At 37.1% G+C, this 18,628-nt stretch overlaps 1 protein-coding gene and 1 pseudogene across 4 annotated transcripts in view; one reads left to right on the top strand and one right to left on the bottom strand.

The window, feature by feature from the left end:
* The first annotated feature begins 855 nt into the window (after positions 1 to 855).
* Rabgap1l (RAB GTPase activating protein 1 like) overlaps positions 856 to 18,628 on the top strand; it is a 612,968-nt gene continuing 595,195 nt past the window's right edge. For all 4 annotated transcript variants that reach the window (XM_076872863.2, XM_076872862.2, XM_076872861.2 and 1 more), the window contains exon 1: positions 856 to 1,001. The gene's annotated coding sequence lies outside the window, so the exon portion shown is untranslated. The remainder of the gene's footprint in view (positions 1,002 to 18,628) is intronic.
* On the bottom strand, positions 12,769 to 13,141 carry LOC143412147 (translationally-controlled tumor protein-like; annotated as a pseudogene).

The following is an 18,628-nucleotide window of genomic DNA, read 5'->3' as shown; positions in this document are numbered from 1 at the left end:
TATTGTACAGATCAACCTAAATAAGGTTGACTATATTAGTGTCACAAATCTACAGAAAAAAAAAAGTGCCAAAGAGGTTCAGAAAATGTACAGGTCATTTTTGGCTGTTCAATCTAGGAAGAATATTGACAGTTTAAGGATCAATCGATACATCTGTGGCGAAAAAGAGTTGGCTTGTTTTTATCTCTCTCTCTCTCTCTCTCTTTTTTTGTACTCCAAGACCTATTACCCCAAAGGACGAAAAGGTGCAATCGAGGGTACCGTGTGTCCATTCATACACCGGCACTACGGTGCTCTGCGCGTTCCCGTTCATTCCCTCAGGTTACTTTCCTCTTCAATCTCTGAGTCCCTCAGAACCAACCAAGAGGGGGGCGCTTCAGGTGCACACAAACCTTGAAAAGAGGATGGAAAAGAGTGACTGGTGCAAAGTTTGCTCTGTGAGGTGACTTCTCTGAAGATTAGTGGAAAATATGTAAACCAGGCTTATGAGCAAGAACATAATCTTCTCCAGAAGGATTAATCTTAGAGTTCAGTCCACCTTGCTCGGGCCGTTCGCAGGCACGGGTCCTCTCCTGGGTTCCACCAGCCTCGAGCACTCACGCGCCTTTGCGCGTCCTGGCTCCTTCAACTCCGGTACTGCCAGGTTGTGGCTCCGCGGGCCGGGGCTCAAATGCAGCCCAGCCGGGACGTGCCTGCGCCCGCGCCGCCGGCGCCGGGCAGAGAAGGCGCCTCCGCGGCCGGGAGCGCGCACGCCGCGCCGAAGGGCCGGGTGCGCGCGCGCCCGCCCCGCCTCGCCTCCGCCCGCCCCCTCCCTCGCCTCTTCCTGCCCAGCCGGCCCTTTCCCCTCCCCTCGGCGCTCCCCCGCCCCGCTCCCTCCGCCCTCCCAGGGCTCCGGCGGCGGCTGAGTGAACGGGACCGCCCGGCCGCAGAGCGCGGGGCGGCGGGTGGGACGCGGGTGCCTGGTGGAGTTGTTCCGGCAGCGCCGGCGGAGACGTGAGGAGGTGAGGCGCGGGCGGCCTCCCGGGGCCCGAGGGCGCCTGGCCCCGAGCGGCAGGCCGGGTCGGCCTGCTGGGGGCGTCGGCGTGCGCGCCGCGCCCAGAGGGGTCGCGGTGGGGCTGGGCCGGGGCCGGAGTGCTGGGGGGACGTGGGCGGGGGCGGAGGGCGGGCTCGGGGTGTCGGCCGCCTCTAGGGCGCAGCGGCTCTCCGGGGCGGCCGCTCCTCGCGGCCCGGGCGGGCGGCGGGCGGGGTGGGCGCCCCTCACCTGGGGGCGGGGTGGTGGCTTGGGCAGCCGGAGCCTCCAGCTGCGCTCTCCTGACACTGCCGCTGCCTCAGCTGCCGGCGTCTGCGCTGCGGCCGCTGCTGGGTCGCAGTCCCAGCCTCCCCGCGTCCTGGGGGCGAGTGGTTAGGGCATTACCCACACTCAGGCTTCTATTGGTGGCCGCGTCTCTAGCTCGCTTTTCCCCTTCCTCGGCTGAGCACTTTGCCGGGCTCCTGTTAATGCTTGTGGTTTTTCAGTCTGGGATGGGCTGTGTCCTGGGCAGATCTCTACCTGCTAGGAATGCCCCGCTTCGAAGTTGACCGCCTGGGCAACAAACACCCCAGCACTCCCTCGCCCAGGTCTTGAATGCTCACTATTTTGATAACTGAGTCAAAGTTTTTGAGACTAGGCTAGTACTTGCTTTGGTCGCCAACGGTGCAGGGCTGGGCGGTGCGTCAGCGTGTGGAAAGGGGCCACTGGCCAGTGAGAGGTGGGAGGGAGCAAGGGGCCTGAACAGTTTGTTTCGGATCTCAAGGCAGTGTGTTCAGGTGCTTTTGAATTCTTTCACCTTGAACTTCTCAGTTATCTTAGAAAATGTATCAGTATTTAGGCGGTCACTTGCGGAATTGATGGCTTCATGCAAATGAACTAAAATGCCTACTTCATTTACACTAATGGTAAGGAGAACTTTCGCTTGCTTGACAGATTTCAGTGCTGTTTGAAATCTGATTTCAAGGCCTATATTTTTGGCACTGGTAGGGTTAGGGATATTAAATACATTTGAATTTTCTTGTGCATAAACGGAGGCAAGTAGTTGCTTATTACAATTCATAAAACATAATTTCATGGAAATCTTTTGACTTTTCTCATAGTAGTGTTTACATTTTTTTGTCTCCTGCACTTTTGGAGAAAATCCAGTAGTTTTGACATCAGAAGATATGGACATGAAGTTTGTGGTCAAATTGGAAGTGGTTTTGGTGGAAAATATTGGTTCACAAGCTGCTAGCACAGAAAAACTGGCCTGTGATTCATTATCTCTGTAGAGCTTTCCATATGAAACTTAGGAGATTGCAAAGGAGAAAGACTAGATGAATTTAATGTATACATTATCAAATTGTATTAAATATTTACCTGTTTAGGAAGTTAGCCAAGACTTTGAATCAGACTGGTTTCTCTACTAAATCAGTTCAAGATGTGCTCTGATATTTAGTATTATTAAGTCGTCTGGAGAGAAATAGATGTAATAGTGCAGGGCTTATTCTTGAATATTATATAGCATACATTGTACTCTAGAAAGCTGGAAACAAGGTAGCAGGTCCCAGTACTATTGTGGCAAATAGTAAACATTACAGACTAACCTAAAAAGTTATGACAATAAATGTATGAAGTTTATTATTTTTTTTGACCTGAGTTTTTTGATGGGCATTTCTGTATATTATAGTTATGATATAATTTTTGTTTCTTTGATAATTGTTTCATGATTTAGATCCTTTTCACGCTAGAGGTAATTTTTTTTGAATGACAGAATTTTACTGGGCAGGTAAAACAGGAGTTTTCATGTATATCAGTTCACCAGTTCTGAATTTATGACTTCTAAAAACTTGTACTTAAGCCTTTTTTTTTTTTCTTTGCCTTAACCCAGTCTTGAAATTGCTTAGTTACTATGTATTTATTTGAACTCTCAGATGATATGGCATTGAAGCTGAAAGTTCTAGGGCTGGGGATGTAGCTCAGTGGTAGAATGTGTGAGGCCCTGCGTTTAATCCCCAGCACCGCTATACAAAACAAAATAAAAAAGCTGAATGTCCTTTTATTCATTTTTTTGGGAGTAGTCAGAAGAAGAGATTCTGTTATGCCAAGTAAAAATATTATGTGTGGGAGATAGCCAAACTTGTAGATATTGACTTTGAAGAGAGAGTAGCTAAAGTAGCAAAAATTTCTTGTATTGAGGATGTAGAACTGGCACTGCTTTCTAGCCTACCATTCTCTTCAAATGGTATGGGGATGATTTTAGTGGAGTTAAGGATGTTTGGATATTGAAATCGATACTGTAGCCTGTGTGATTCCCAGGCACACAGCTTTTTTCTCATGTCTCACAAGTTTTAATGAGTTGCTACAAGTTTCTAACTCTCTAGGGCCTGAGGATCATCAGTAGCCTACGGCTATTTTCTTGCTGTACTTCAAAGAAATCTCAGGGATTTCTTAAGGAGATAAGACTTCTAAGCATTTGCCATGACAGTGAAAGCAAAGGACAGATTTGAGCCTGACAGTTTTTAAATAAAGTCTTAAAATTGAGATATGGAGAAAAACATTGCTTGAATTGATGCCTGGGTTTTCTGAATGGGGAATAATTTTGACTTTATAGTTCTTATTTGAATTGGACATAAGTATGTGGACATCAGTGGGCCCTATAATAAGGAAGATTTATTGGAATTAAGCAGAACTTGTATCTCAACATTCTCTTTTTTTATACTTCATTACTTTTTATATTGCTCTTATTCAACAGACAGAATGCCATAATTGAGCATAGCAAGTTTATGCTCATACTGAATCTTTTGGTAAATTTTTGGGATTTTTCCTAGGAAACTTCTGGGCATATATTCAGTTGACTTAGGATTAGATTTGGGTTAAGGTTATTAGTGTACTTGAAATTCTGAGCATTCTTGTTTTCTAAAGAGCCTTAAAAATGGAAAAGACATTTCTTTATAAATACTCATGAAAAATATGGTTATAGGTTATGTTGTGATAGACATAGTACAGCCAAAAATATATTCAGGAAACTTCTTTGCTCCTTACCTGGTTCAGTAAGCTTCAATAAGAATTAAGAAAATAAAGCATTTTTTTTTTTTCAACAAAAGCTTGATTTTCCCAGATTAGCAAGTCTAACAAGTGTTTGCAGAGTTATTTTCCTTTTTGCCTATTGTAAATTCAACAAATACTGTGTGGCTCTAGTGCATGGCAAAAACTTAATTCTGGTAAGAGAGACTTAGTAATAAAGGTTCTATTGAAGAATGACAGCTTGTCCCTGGGACTTTGGGAAACATCAGGTATGGAAAATTTACTTTTTTTTTTTTTTTTTTTTTAGCAGCACTGGTTTTCTCTATTCCAGGTTTCTCAGTTGGACCTAGCATGAACACAAATACCAGAATCACTTGGATGTTTGCTTTTATAGTATAGATTTTATTTTCCTTTTCCCCCAGCCCCTTCCTAAGTGAGCTATTGCTATAGTAGGAGTGTGTTGTGTCCTTTAGGTATATAGGGCTGAACAAAGTCTGAGAACTTGATCTTGGCTGATGATTTCTAAACCAAATTCTTACTCCCTGTCATTTATTTGCTTGCTGGTGATATCAAGAGACATCTGTTACTCTCATTTTTGAAGGAAAATATCAACTGTGGTGAAGAGATAATTAATTGTGTAACCAAGAATAAGAATTATTGAATTATATAGTACAGGTGGAGGAGATTAGGAGATTGTTTAGTTGGGCATTGTTAAACTGTTTTGACTGTAACACACAGTAAGAACTACATTTTATATTGTGTTTCAGCATATGAGTTTGTGCGTGCACACACGAATTTGAAAGAAAAGTTTGTTGAAATACTCCTTATCTTTTCAGGGCTGTATTGAGTTGGCTCACACTGCAAGGGCAGTTATGCCTATCTCTTCCCACCTAGCTCCAAGTTCAGTCATATGTTGTAGCTTGAAACTGGTCAGGGTGGGAGTATTTTACATCAGGGAAGCTAGCAAATAGTATAGCTCTGACCCCCTACTTCCCCACATATTTGTTAAAAATTTATAGCATATAACTGCCTGTATTTTGATATATTCTTTTTATTTCATTTATAAAAAATACTAACCACCAAATTAATTTTACACCCAACTAATGTGTAACAGTCTAGTTAAAATAAACAAACAAACTGGATCAGCCCACCCTTCTAACTTTGCAAATGAACATACTGACAACCTGAAGTCCAAGGTCATATAACTAGTTATTAGCAAAGCTAGGGTTCAGGACTCCTGGAGTTGTTTCTAGTGAGTTTCTCTCCTTTTCTAACTCAAGCCATTCTTTTAATTCAACTGGAGTGCCTAGTGTGTGCAAGACATTTTGTTAAGCAGTTTCAATAGAGATGAATAAGGTGTGGACCTTGCACCATGATCTTTATGCTTATGTGGGGGATTAAATATGGAAACAAAGATAATATGAGGCAGAAAGTTACTGGTGGTAAAGAGATAAAGATAAAGTACTGGAAGAGTTTAGAGAGGACTGAGTGATTACTGTTCTTTGGAAGAATATGGAAGACTTGACATTTTTAACTATGTTTTGAAGAATGGGTAGGATTTGGACATGTGGAAATAGGACAACTAGTATGGAAAGAAAGGCCTTTCTGGGCCGGGGGCTGAGGAGATCAAAGCAGTAAGGTCATGGACAGTGAGTAATGAAAGAGCTAGGCAAGGAGTCAGCTCCAGATGGTTAAGAGCCTAGAATGCCAATTTTCCTTTCTACTGTTAACTTCTCTTTCGTTTTTGTATCTGGAGTCATTTAGTACTTCTTAACATTAAACAGGCTTTATATGCTGTGCTTCTAATTAAAATATGACCTAGAAAGCACTTAAGCATCCTTAGAATAAAAGTTCAAGGGAAAAACTTTTTCAAGGGAAAAGTTCAAGGGAGAAATGTAAGAGAAACAACCTTCAGTTTACCAATCCAAAAAGTGTGGGAAAGGGATTTTTTTAAAAAATTATTTTATTTTATTTTTGTGAGGAGATAAACCAGTGGCTATGGCTGTTTATTTCTTTGCCCTGTACACAGCATCAGATTGGTAGTAGCAAAGCAGGAAGCAGTTTTGAAAATGTTTTCAAAGGACCTTCTAAAATATTATTTCTAAATGACTGGATCTTAATTTTCAGAGACAGGTCTGGTTCAGGAAGGAAGGTAGTTTATACAAATTCACAGTTGAGCTGAGGAGCTTCAGAATTTTAGGGTAGCAAGGCAGGGTGTTTTATACCATACCCAATTGTGAGGAATTCGTGGATTATTCACCAAGAACTTCCTTGGATATCAGTATTTATGTATTTGACTGCCCATATGAATGAGGATGTTTTGAAGTCCTAAATGGAGCTTGCCTTGTTCACACAGGGGAATTGGGTGGGTGAAAGTAAAGATAAATGACAGTAAGTTATGTCTGTTAGTCATACTGAGGCACTGGTGGCACTAATCAAGCTTTTCTGCCTGCTGATTTAATATTTACTACTTCTAATTAAAATGATGCACAGTCATTTTGAAGAAAACTTGCTTCTATTTGACCCATTAGTTCTGTAAAGGTAAAAGCTCTCTTAGAGTGTTGCCCAGGAAACAACACACAGAGACTGTTTTAATCACTCATCACTGAAGTGTGTGGAAAATTTTGGAAATCTTGGTATTGAAGTTGCTAAAGTAAATAACCCCTTGGTAGAAAGCAGAGTTTTGGGGATGACTTTATTTTAGAGTCTTGGTTCTAAAATAGATATGAATTACACCATTGCTATACTGTTTTCTTCTTCTTTTTTTTTAAAGCTTCTAATATGTTAACTATATTGTCATATTATTTTAGGTTTCAGTAGTTTTTAAAAAATGTTTTTAGTTGTGGATGGACACAAAGCCTTGATTTTATTTATTTGTTTTTATGTGATGCCAAGGATCAAATCCACTGCCTCACCTGTGTTAGGCAAGTGCTCTACCACTAAGCTACAACCCCAGTCCAGGTTTCAGTAGTTTTGTATGAAATGTTCTGCAAGACAGTGCACCCCAAGTATCACAATAAGAGTTCAGATGCAGCATACCCTAGTTACCTCTCATAAGTTGAATTAAGTAGCTAAATAAAATTACTACAGTTTTTTTGTTTTTTGTTTTTCTTCTTTTTTGAGACATATTAGGTTTCACAAATTAAGGTTATTAGAATCGAAATTTTTTACCTCTGTTTTTTTGTGGTACAAAGTATGATTGTTGTTAGTGTTCTTAATTAAATTTATCATTTTTAGTGATAGTTGTGTACATGTTTATATGAGTGTGTATATTTGTACATATAACATTAGTCTTTGGAATTTTTGGTGAAAATATAGCACAGTTGGCAAACAACTAGAAACAAGTGGTCTGACTTTTTGAAGACTGTCTTGTGGAAATGTTCACAAATATGAAAATAATGCAAACCCAAAGGGAGTTTTTGTATGCCATATTTCCAGGAAAGAAGCACATTTTAAAAAGTCAAGTATACAATTTATTCATATATTAGGGAAGAATTTCTTAACCAAATTTGCTGTACCCCACACATATTCCATATTTTCCCTCAAACCAGATTTTCTTATATAGGGGATGCAAATGACAAACACTATTTTTAGAAAAAAATGCAAACTTGTGGTTTTTAGTTTTAAGGTTTAAGAGACAATGTACAAGCCTAGTTTTTGGTAAACCCCGTAGAATATTTATTCTGTACTTCAAGATGTATTTGTCATTTTGAGGCCCTCTGTTAAGAACATTATATACAGCAATTCTGGAAGCCAAGGCAGGAGGATTGAGAATTCAAAGCCAGCCCCAGAAACTTAGTGAGGCCTTAAGCAATTTAGCAAGACCCTTTCTCAAAATAATGAAAAAAAGATTGGAGAGGTGGTACTCCTGGGTTCAATACCCAGTACCCAAACCAAACAAACAAGAACATTGTATAAAATGTCAAATTGTCTTTAGAAGGATCATTAGGTATTTTTAAAAATAGTTTATTTGTCGGTAAATTAATCTTGGTTTGACATTTTGTATAGATTACACTGTTGAGTGAAAAGTCAACTGTTGGTGGGAGCCTATACCTGTGCTAACACACAGTATGACTTGTGAGTTTCTTCTAGAGTAATATTTTTATTCAGTAGCCATTTGCACGAGACCTCATTCATCATTGTATTTTCCCAAAGGTCTTCTCTCTTTTTTCTTTCATTTTAAATCATTGTTTTTTATTTACCCTGCTGTCAGTGATTATGTTTAGACTAATGTTTTCATTTGCTTTTGTCTCAGACTTTCTGTGCAAAGGTCTGTTACCAACTTGCATTATCAAGTTGTAGTGAATGGTAATTAAGTCAGTTTTTTTTAATCCTCTACCTTTTCCCCCCTCAGTATTCTAGAACCTAATACTCGATCATCCTGTTGAAGTTAATGGGAAAATGGAATTAAATTTTATTATTCAAATCCTTGAACCACCTATTTGCCAATACTAGTAAAACTACAAAAATTTTTCATAAGAGTTATGCAGCTTAATTTTTTACTGAATCTAGCCCTAAGTTTTATAAATTCTGACATGCATTTCAAGTTTCTCATCAACATTGTCAATGATTTTGGTAGACCTAACAGATTTCTTCTGTTGTACCTTGTATCACAAACAATAGATTAGACATCTCTACCATATGAAGATATCAGATAAAGAATTCAACAAAATTTTTATTTTTATTTTTTAGTTGTCGGTGGACCTTTATTTTCTTTTATTTATATGTGGTGCTGTGCCTTAAACATGCTAGGCAAGTGCTCTGCCACGGAGCCATAACCCCAGCACCCAGATAAAGAATTTTAAAGATAATCTGCTAATAGGTTAGAGAAAACTAGTTTATCTGTTAATCAGTTACTTCCCTGTTTGAGAATAAATTTTATTTTGTGCTAACTTTAACATAATTTAGGTTTTACTGAGACTTTTTTTTTCTCAGAAAACTTCAGCAATTTTTCAACTTCTTAGAATTTCAGTTAGAAATGGAAGAAAATAGTAGCTTTTAGAAATTATTATTGGTTGCCCAATTGGAGCAGTGAGCTGTGCAGAGAAAAATAGTCTTTAAGATGAAAATAGCTAAAAATATTTTTTATTTTATGAAAAACAATGTGGGTTGCACACAGGACAGTTCTTGATCTAGTGCTGCTGTGAGATTCAGAGAGGATAAGTGATTTGGCTAGTTTTTTCCCCCTCTTTGCAGATAATAAGCTAATATTAATTGAGTGTATGGATTAGTTATTACGTAAGACAAATACATTAGCTGGTTAATCTTCACAGTAAGTGAAGTATGAACTATTTTAATATGAAGTATGAACTATTTTAATTTCATTCCTAGTTTGCAGGTGAGGAAACAGAAATTTAGCAATCTAAGCTCATATAGTTTGTAAGAAGTGTCTTTTGCTCCTAAATCTGTCTCGTAGTAACTCTGAACGACTTATTCTGTATTAATTATCGTTAAATAGGAATGATATTACTTGCTTTCTGTATTTCATGGGATCATTATGAGAATCAAAAAAGGTAGTATCAATCCCAGTGGCTCCAGAGTCTGAGGCAGGAGGAACTCGAGTTCAAAGCCAGCCTTAACAACTTAGCGAGGCCTGAAGCAACTCAGTGAGACCCTGTCTCTAAATAAATACAAAATAGGGCTGGGGCACAAAACTAAAGTGGATCACAGACCTAGGAATTAGACCAGAGACCCTGCACCTAATAGAAGAAAAAGTAGGCCCAGATCTTCATCTTGTTGGATTAGGCCCTGACTTCCTTAACAAGACTCCTAAAGCACAAGAAGTAAAATTCAATAAGTGGGATGGATTCAAACTAAAGCACAAGAAGTAAAATTCAATAAGTGGGATGGATTCAAACTAAAAAGCGTCTCCTTAGCAAAAGAAACAATGATGTGAAGAGAGAGCCTACAAAGTGGGAGGAGATCTTTACCACATGTACATCAGATAGAGCACTTATCTCCAGGATGTATAAAGAACTGAAAAAACTTAACACCAAAAGAACAAACAACCCAATCAATAAATGGGCTAAGGAACTAAATAGACACTTCTCAGAAGAATATATATGATAGATTAACAAAATATGAAAACATGTTCAACGTCTCTAGTAATTAGAGAAATGCAAATCAAAACTATTCTAATATTTCATCTCACTCCAGTCAGAATGGCAGTTATCAAGAACACAAGCAAAAAGAAGTGTTGATGAAGATGTAGGGGAAAAGGTATACTCATACACTGTTGGTGGTACTGCGAACTGGTGCAACTGCTTTGGAAAGCAGTATGGAAATACCTCAGAAAACTTGGAATGGCACCACCATTTGACCCAGCCATCTCACTTCTTGGTCTATACCCAAAGGTCTTAACATCAGCATACTATAGTGACACAACCACATCAATGTTTATAGCAGCACAATTCACAATAGCTAACCTATGGAAGCAACCTAGATGCCCTTCAACTGATGAATGGATAAAGAAACTGTGGTATAAATACACAATGGAATATTACTCAGCATTAAAAGAGAATGAAATTATGGCATTTGTAGGTAAATGGATGGAGTTGGAGAATATCATTCTGAGCAAAGTAAGCCAATCACCAAAGGCCAAAGAAGGTTTTCTCTGATTAGTGGATGCTAATCCATAATGAGAAGGATTTTCATGGGAGAATGGAGGAACTTTGGATTGGGGAGGTTGGAGAGGGGAAGGTGCATGGGAGCAGGAAAGATGGCGGAATGAAATGGACATCATTACCCTAGGTACATAAATGATTGTTTGATTGGTGTGACTCTACATTGTGTACAACCAGGTAATTGAAATGTTGTGCTCTATTTGTATACAAAGAATTGAAATTGCATTCTGCTCTCATGTATAACTAAGTTGAACAACTAAAAAAATTGAAAAAAAAATAAAGGTGATGATATGGCTCAGTGGTTGAGTGCCCCTGAGTTTAATCCCTGGTACCCCCTGCCTTCTCCTGCCCCCACCAAAAAAAGTCTTATTGCTGGGTATGTTGGCACATGCCTGTAATCCCTAGCGATTTGGGAGGCTGAGGCACGAGGATTGCAAGTTTGAGGCCAACTTGGATGACTTGGTGAGAACCTGTCTCAGAAAAAAAAAAGGCTGGGGTATAGCTCAGTGGTCAAGCACCCTGCGTCCATCCTCACTCTCATGCACACACACAAACACAAACAGTAATATTTACAAAATAATATAAAACGGTAATATTTACAAAAGAATATAAAACCATTTTTGCTGTATTCATTTTATTGGATGATATTTAAGAAGTCAAAGAAATCTTTAAAATTTTGCACATATATTAGTTTGTAATTAGTAATGCCATAATATAAACTAAAAAAATGAATATTTAAAAGACTACTTTTTTAACAGCTAAATAATCAACTTTATTTTTTTTTTCAAAAATTTTTGTGACTCTTCTAGACCCTTTGCATTTCCATATAAATTTTAGAAGTATCTTGTCCTTAAAAGACTATTATCTGGGGCTGAGGTTGTGGCTTAGCGGTAGAGTGCTTGCCTAGCATGTGCAGGGCCCTGGGTTCAATCCTCAGCACCATATATAAATAAATGAAATAAAGATATTGTGTCCAACTACACCTAAAACAAATAAATATTTAAAAAAAGACTATTATCTGTAATGTAAAAGATATACTTTGTTCATGTAAAGGATGAGTGAGTAAAAGGGAGTAGAAGGCAGAAGTGTAGGGGTGTATTGAATAAAAAGTGGGTTAGTTAATCTCTAGCATCCTGAATTCTTCCGTTTTTGCATTGAGAAGTATACGTGAATGACATTAGGAGACTTAAGATCCTTCCAATGTCAAGAACTTAAGAGTCTTTGTAAGGAATGACTTCTTTTGTGATATCCTCACACTAGCTAGAAACACCCTAATATCTTTTTTGTTTTAGTTTAGGTCATCAACCACCATTCTTTTTTCTTTTTCTTTGTGTATATATGTAATTTTATAACATGCTATTTTAATATGCATGTGCATAGTGAAATGGTTACTATAGCTAATTAATTAGACTCTCACCTTTCATAGTTATTATTTTTTGGCAAGAGCATCTAAAATCTACTCTTAGCAAAATTTCAATAATATATGTGTATATTATTGAAATATATTTCAATATATTTACTGTTTTTAGTTATAGTCTTCATGTTGTACAGTGGGTCTCTAGACTTACTCATCCTAGTAATTGCAAGTTTATACCTTTGACCTACTTCTGCCCATTTCCCCTCCATGTCTATTTGTTTAACTTTTTAAAGATTCCACATATGAGTGAGATCATGCAGTATTTTTTTCTGACTTATTTAATTTACCATAAATGTCTTCTAGGTTCATCCCAAAATGTCTTCTAGGTTTATCCCAAATGGCAGCATCTCCATCTTCCTCCTCCTCTTTTTTTGACTTTATTTTTAGACAACCTGCATGACGTGTTTATTTTCCTTTCTTTAAAACAGTCTCCACGCTAAGTAAATCAAGGTAAAAAATAACGAACACCTCAAGATGGCATTAGTCCTGCCTTAAGTTTTGGTGTTGTGTGGCTTGATAAGCAGTGGCCTTTATTGTTATATAGCATAGCCAGTTGTGATGACAGGTGATAGATTCAAAGTAATTAATTGCCCAATATGTTAACATTTTCCCTTTCTAAGCCATCCTTAAAGAAGATCATCCAGCAGAGCAACCATGCTGTTTAGATTCATGTTATTACCCATAAAGAACTGCTAGTTTTTGAAATTATCAGATATATATATGATTTGTTCTGCAACCACTGTTGTAAAGGGTTTGCCCTTTGTGGTCTCTGTTCTTCAAGTTTGATTGGTTTAATGTAGTCTTCCATGTACTTTTTATAGGCTTCTTCTGTGAAGCTGGTTTCCTGCTAGCGGGTGGTTCGCAACAATGTCAACACCAGCAGTTACCCTCAGGGCCTTCAGCAGGGGCTTTTCTACCACTGAGAGTGTCATCAATGTTACAATCTTCTTGTCTATCTATCACCTTCCCCTCCATGTCCAGGCACAACTAATTTTTGATCTTCTGGATTTTGTAAATGTCAAAGATCACCTTATCGTGTCTGATGAGGTCTGGGTAGATAATCATATTGGCAGTGGAGGGACACAGCAGCAGCACTAGTTTGGCAGAATTTCCAGGGCTTGAAGCTAGCTGGTGCAGATAGTGGGGTGCTGGGAGGTATGGGGTAGGATGTGGTATGGGTAACTAAAGGAAAGGCCTCCTTTTTAAAGGCTAATTTGTATTCCTTTGTGTATGCTTGTGTGTACACCAAAATTTTTGTCCACTTTTATCTGCTTTATTTTAGTTTTATCTGTTGATCAACAGTTTAGGTTTTTTCCACATTAGGTTATTGTCAATAATGCTTCAGTGAACATGTAAATGAATTTATCTCTTTGATGTTCTGTTCTGTAATCAGAGTAATCTGTGGGACAATACTCAACTCTAATTACCATATAGCTTTGATAATGATTTTTTTTGGGGGGGTAATGGGGCTATTGGAATGCTATCAGTAAAGATAGATAAGAGTAAGGAAAGAATAGTGAACATTTGTCATTTTTTTGCCTTCCAGAATTTGAACTTCTCTCCTGCATTTGGGAAATTTTACCAATTATTAGGCACAGGCTTCTTTTCTCTGGAGAAGCAGAAATTGTATTCCTGGCTCCCTTTTCATCTAGAGCATGAGAATACACCTTGGTTCCATCAGTCAAGTATACCTCCAGTTTGGACTGGAAGCTAGTAATATAGAGAAAATGGAACTGTACAAAATCTGTTCTAGTGAGGGGTGGTAGTAGTAGCTCACAATATCTTTTTGTTTCAAAAGCAACAGACAGTGGTGTTACACATGGCATCATTGTTGTGATGGTATGATGTTGTAAGCCCTGGCATCTGTGCCCAGCAGTAGCAGAGGTGTCATCACTGGGCAGGGACAAGCATATCCTTGGTTGTGTGACCTTTATAATTCTGTTTCCTTGCTTTCCTATGGATACTTTTTAATAGTGTCTTTTTCTACATATAGTTTATGTATATGTAGCTATACTTTGCTTTTCTAAATAACAACTCTGATTGAGGAAAACACTTTGGAGGGATAATTTAGATCAGGAGTTGAACCCATTGCCTTCTAAGAACCCATTTGACTCTGTGGTTACATTTTTCTACCCATTCTTAGTTTTAAAAAGTTTTTTCATATTCTGTTTCTTGTTCTTCAAGATATAGTTTGTTATTGTTTATAAATGTTCATTTTTCAAGTATTCATTTTATGCCCACTGTATGTTGAGTTGAAGATACAATGACTAATTTGTCTTCAAGGAACATAAATTACATAGAGAAAATTTTGACAGAAGTTCAGTTAAAGTACATTGGCAAATCAAATAGGAAATAATGTGCAGATGGAGAGGCTGGACACAAGGAATGAAATAGATGTTGAGCTGAGTTTTGGAGGATTGGTAGATCTGAGTGAGGCCATATGAGGAAGGAAGGGTACTTTATATAAAAGGTATAGCATGACCAAAAAAGTAAGATGTTGGATATGTATACAGGAATGCTTACCCTATCAGTAGTTAAGACTGATAACTTAAAATGCTTATTTATTCATTTTAAAATAATAAACCCATGACATTTAATATAAATAGTCATTTTTAATTTTAAAAAGTTACCTCAAACAGCTTAGTGATATGATAATGTTACTTTATATTTTGCAATTATCTTTGATATCTAGTTTAATAAGAAGATAGTTTCTCATATCTGCTACTGTGTTCATCCCATTGTAGTATGTCTTTTGTGTGGAAGTATGTAAAAAAAGAAACTGGCCTTGTATGTAGTCCAAAGAGTGTTTTAACAGCTTTTTAGATGCAGTTGATATTTTCACCAGAATTCTAAAATTGGAAGTTTGTTAATGGTTAATTGTGTTGTGGAATTTGACATATTAATGAATGTTTTGTGCCATGTTTCAGTTAAAATTCATAGATTTGTCTTGTAATAGATCTTTTTTGTATGCATGATTTTGTAACATTGATCAGTAGGAAAACATTGCTTCACTGAATTATATAGATCTTCATAATGTTAACATATTTACTTATACCATTACAAAAGGTCACATTGGTTAATATTACCATTGATTTCATAAAAAAAGTCTTTAAGTAGTGGGAAGCTGTTAAGCTAATTTTTGTGTGAAATTTAGATCACTGTGGCAAGTGATATAAAAAAGCAAAGAGAGAGCCACGGTATTTTTTAAAACCTGGTCTCCAAAATTACATCATCACTTCCTCCACATTCTGTTCTTTAAAAGTAAGTCACTAAACCAATCCACATTCAAGGGGAGGAACATTATACTGCACTCCACTTTTCTAAGCAAGTTATATCAAAAGAATTTGTGGACTTACTAAACTACCAGCGTGCTTTATAAAGCTCTGCAGTGTTGGTCCCCTGTGCTCTCCTCATTTATTTAGCTTAGATTCCCAGACTAAGATGTACTTCTCTTCATTTATTTATTCAGTTTTTGGTAGCCAAGAATAATTAGCTCTTAATTTTTGCATTTGAATGCTAAAAATGCCTACTTTAAGAAGATGCTTACCATTCCACAGCTCATTCAAACAGGTTTCCAAAAGGATCATTTTTACTAATACAGTGTTTAGGAGAATTCTGATTGCTTCATATCCTCAATAACACTTGATATTGAAATCATTCCAGTGTTAATGAATCCCATTAAAAAATAATTGAAGCTGTGCCCAGTGGTGAACTCCTGTAATCCCAGTGTCTCTGGAGGTTGAGTTGGGAGGATTGCAAGTTCAAAACTAGCCTCAGAAATATAGCAAGACCCTGTCTCAATATAAGAAATAAATAGGGTTGGGGATGTAACTCAGTGATTAAGTGCCCTGGGTTCAATCCCAAGTACCAAAAGAAAAAAAGAAAAAAGAGAACGTGAGTTTTGGAGTTTAAAGTATTCATTTTGTCTAAGAACTATGTAATTATCACTATCTTTAAGATCTGTTTATGTAACTGTCACATCTTCTCAGTATCCTTAAAGTCAAACTACTCAGGGAATTGGCTATTTTGCTTATACTAATTCTCTTCTGATTGGTACGTGGTACTCTTAGGAGGCGGAGAAATGGAACTCTATGGAATTGAAGATTTTACTTATAGAAACATAATTGGTTGGATTTTGGAGGTAAAATAATATGTATTTTGCAACTGAGTTAACTAGTTTTTTAGGAACTGATTAGAGAGACTACATCTAGTGTAACACCAAAGAAACTTATGTGAAAGTATATGACAAGTTTTTATAATAAATTTTGATATTTTTATATTAGTAATATACTCAATATGTAAATTTACTATATGCTTCATATGCTGTATACTACATTAAATGTGTACATTATATATCAGTATAAATATGTTATTTTCTGCTTTTTCAAGGATCACTTTATTGAGGACCACTTTATTGAGGACCTTAGCCCATCTGAAATGACGGTGGAGTCTTTATTTTCACTTAAGTTTAAAATGTCCAACTTAGGTATAGGGATGTATCTCAGTGGTTAAGTGCTTGTCTAGCAGATATAAGGCCCTGGGTTCAGCTCCCAGTATGGCAAAAAAAAAAAAAAAAAAAAAAAAAAAAAAAAAGTCCAGTATTTTTCTTGTAAATTAGAACAAAAAGTAAGTATTCTAATCTTAGGAAAGGAGTCATTGGGTAGCAGTTATTGCCTAGAGTCCCCGCAGAGAAGCTACATAAAACTCTGCAGTGTTGATATCATGTATTCTCTTATTTGTTTAATTCAGATTATCCGATTAAGACCTACCTCTTTTTATTTACTTCTTCAATTTGGAGTAGCCAAAGTTTATAAGCTTTTAATTTTGACATTTGTATGCCAGAAATGCCTACTTAACAAGATGCTTGAACTGAGGGTGTGAAAGTTGATTCCAGAGCTCATTCAGTGTTGTGCAGAGTTGTAGTAGCAACCTCTGCTCAGGGTCTGTTTGCTATATAAGACAATGACTCTTGGCCTCTTTGAGTTCACAAACTCCATTAAGGTGTTTTTCTGGGAATGGGAGGGATCTGTTAGTATTCTCTGCTATCCTCTTGCTTCCACTGACTGTATTTGGGAGATATGAGGAGACTTGGAGATGCCTTGTAATCATGTAGCTCTAACTTCAAAATCTGCTAGGGACTTTCCAGTAATAAGTATCTCTTTAAATGAAGCAAATTATATGCATCTTGCCTTGACAATTAACAGAGTTAATGTATATCAAAGGATAATTTAAAAACTTCTTTCTTTTAGAAGGTTTTACTTATAAATAAATTGAGGTTTTTGTTTTAAAACACATTTAAAATTATACATTCAAATAATTTAATTTATTTTATTTATAGTGTTTTCCTTCCTTCCTTCCTTCCTTCCTTCCTTCCATACAGGGGATTGAACTCAGGGGCACTCTACCATTGAGCCACATCCCCAGCCCTATTTTGTATTTTATTTAGAGACAGGGTCTCACTGAGTTGCTTAGGGCCTTGCTTTTGCCGAGGCTGGCTTTGAACTCACAATTCTCTTGTTTCAGCCTCCTGTGCTGCTGGGATTACAGGCATACACCACCGTGCCAGGCTCAAATAATTACTTCTTGAAACTTTTTGCCTGTATGTAAAAATTCAGGGTGGTATGTGATGATTTTTAAAAAAAATTTTAATATATGTTTTTAGTTATAGATGGACACAATGCCTTTATTTTGTTTATTTTTTATATAGTGCTGAGGACTGAACCCAGTGCCTCACATGTGTTAGGCAATTACTCTACCACTGAGCCACAACCCCAGCACCTCTGTATGTGGTTATTTTAACATATTTAAAAAGAGAGTATAATTAAAAAGTGAAATTCTGCTTGTTATTATACATTGTTTAATAACTGTTTTTTTTTAAAAAGAAACAGGCTTATTAGAATGGAGTTATTGAACTGTGTCCTTATTGATAGACATTTATATTGCCCCCTTTTCCCACCTACCTTGCTAAAAACAATGGTAATTTCTTGTAACTGTATTTTCATATATTGACAAGCATTTCCCAGGGGCAGATTTTTGCAAGTGGGTCACTGGATCTTTGTATACATTTACTTTTAAATTCAGTTTAAATTTTTCTTTTAATTCTAATAAAGAAATGTTGTTTTTTTAAACAGTAATACTGAAACTTATTTTATTGGCGATGAAATGTGTTCCATTGAATGATGAAAGATATTTACCAAATAGAATATTGTAGTAGAAACTCCCAAGGAAATTCTCTATGTAGATAAATTTCAGGTAGGGAAGATTCAAGGATAGTTAATCTTAAAGTAATAACTAGTATTTATTTTTCCTTTTTGATTGAATGTTAAATGAAAATATTTCTGAAAGATTTGACAATGTTCTAGGAGAGTGCTTTCTAGTGAGAAATGTAATAAAGTCAGTGTTTTGATTTTAAAAATACTGCATGTGATTATTTTTATTATTTTGATTATTTAAGTACAAGCAGTTTTTGCAAAGACCCCTGTTCTCCTTCTATTTCATTCTATAGAAGAACTGGTCAACCTAATTGCTTAGAGGCTGACTTTCCAGTTTGTC

Source organism: Callospermophilus lateralis, chromosome 13 (assembly GCF_048772815.1).
Source record: "Callospermophilus lateralis isolate mCalLat2 chromosome 13, mCalLat2.hap1, whole genome shotgun sequence".
NCBI lineage: Eukaryota > Metazoa > Chordata > Mammalia > Rodentia > Sciuridae > Callospermophilus > Callospermophilus lateralis.
This window is presented reverse-complemented; position numbering and strand designations above follow the sequence as displayed.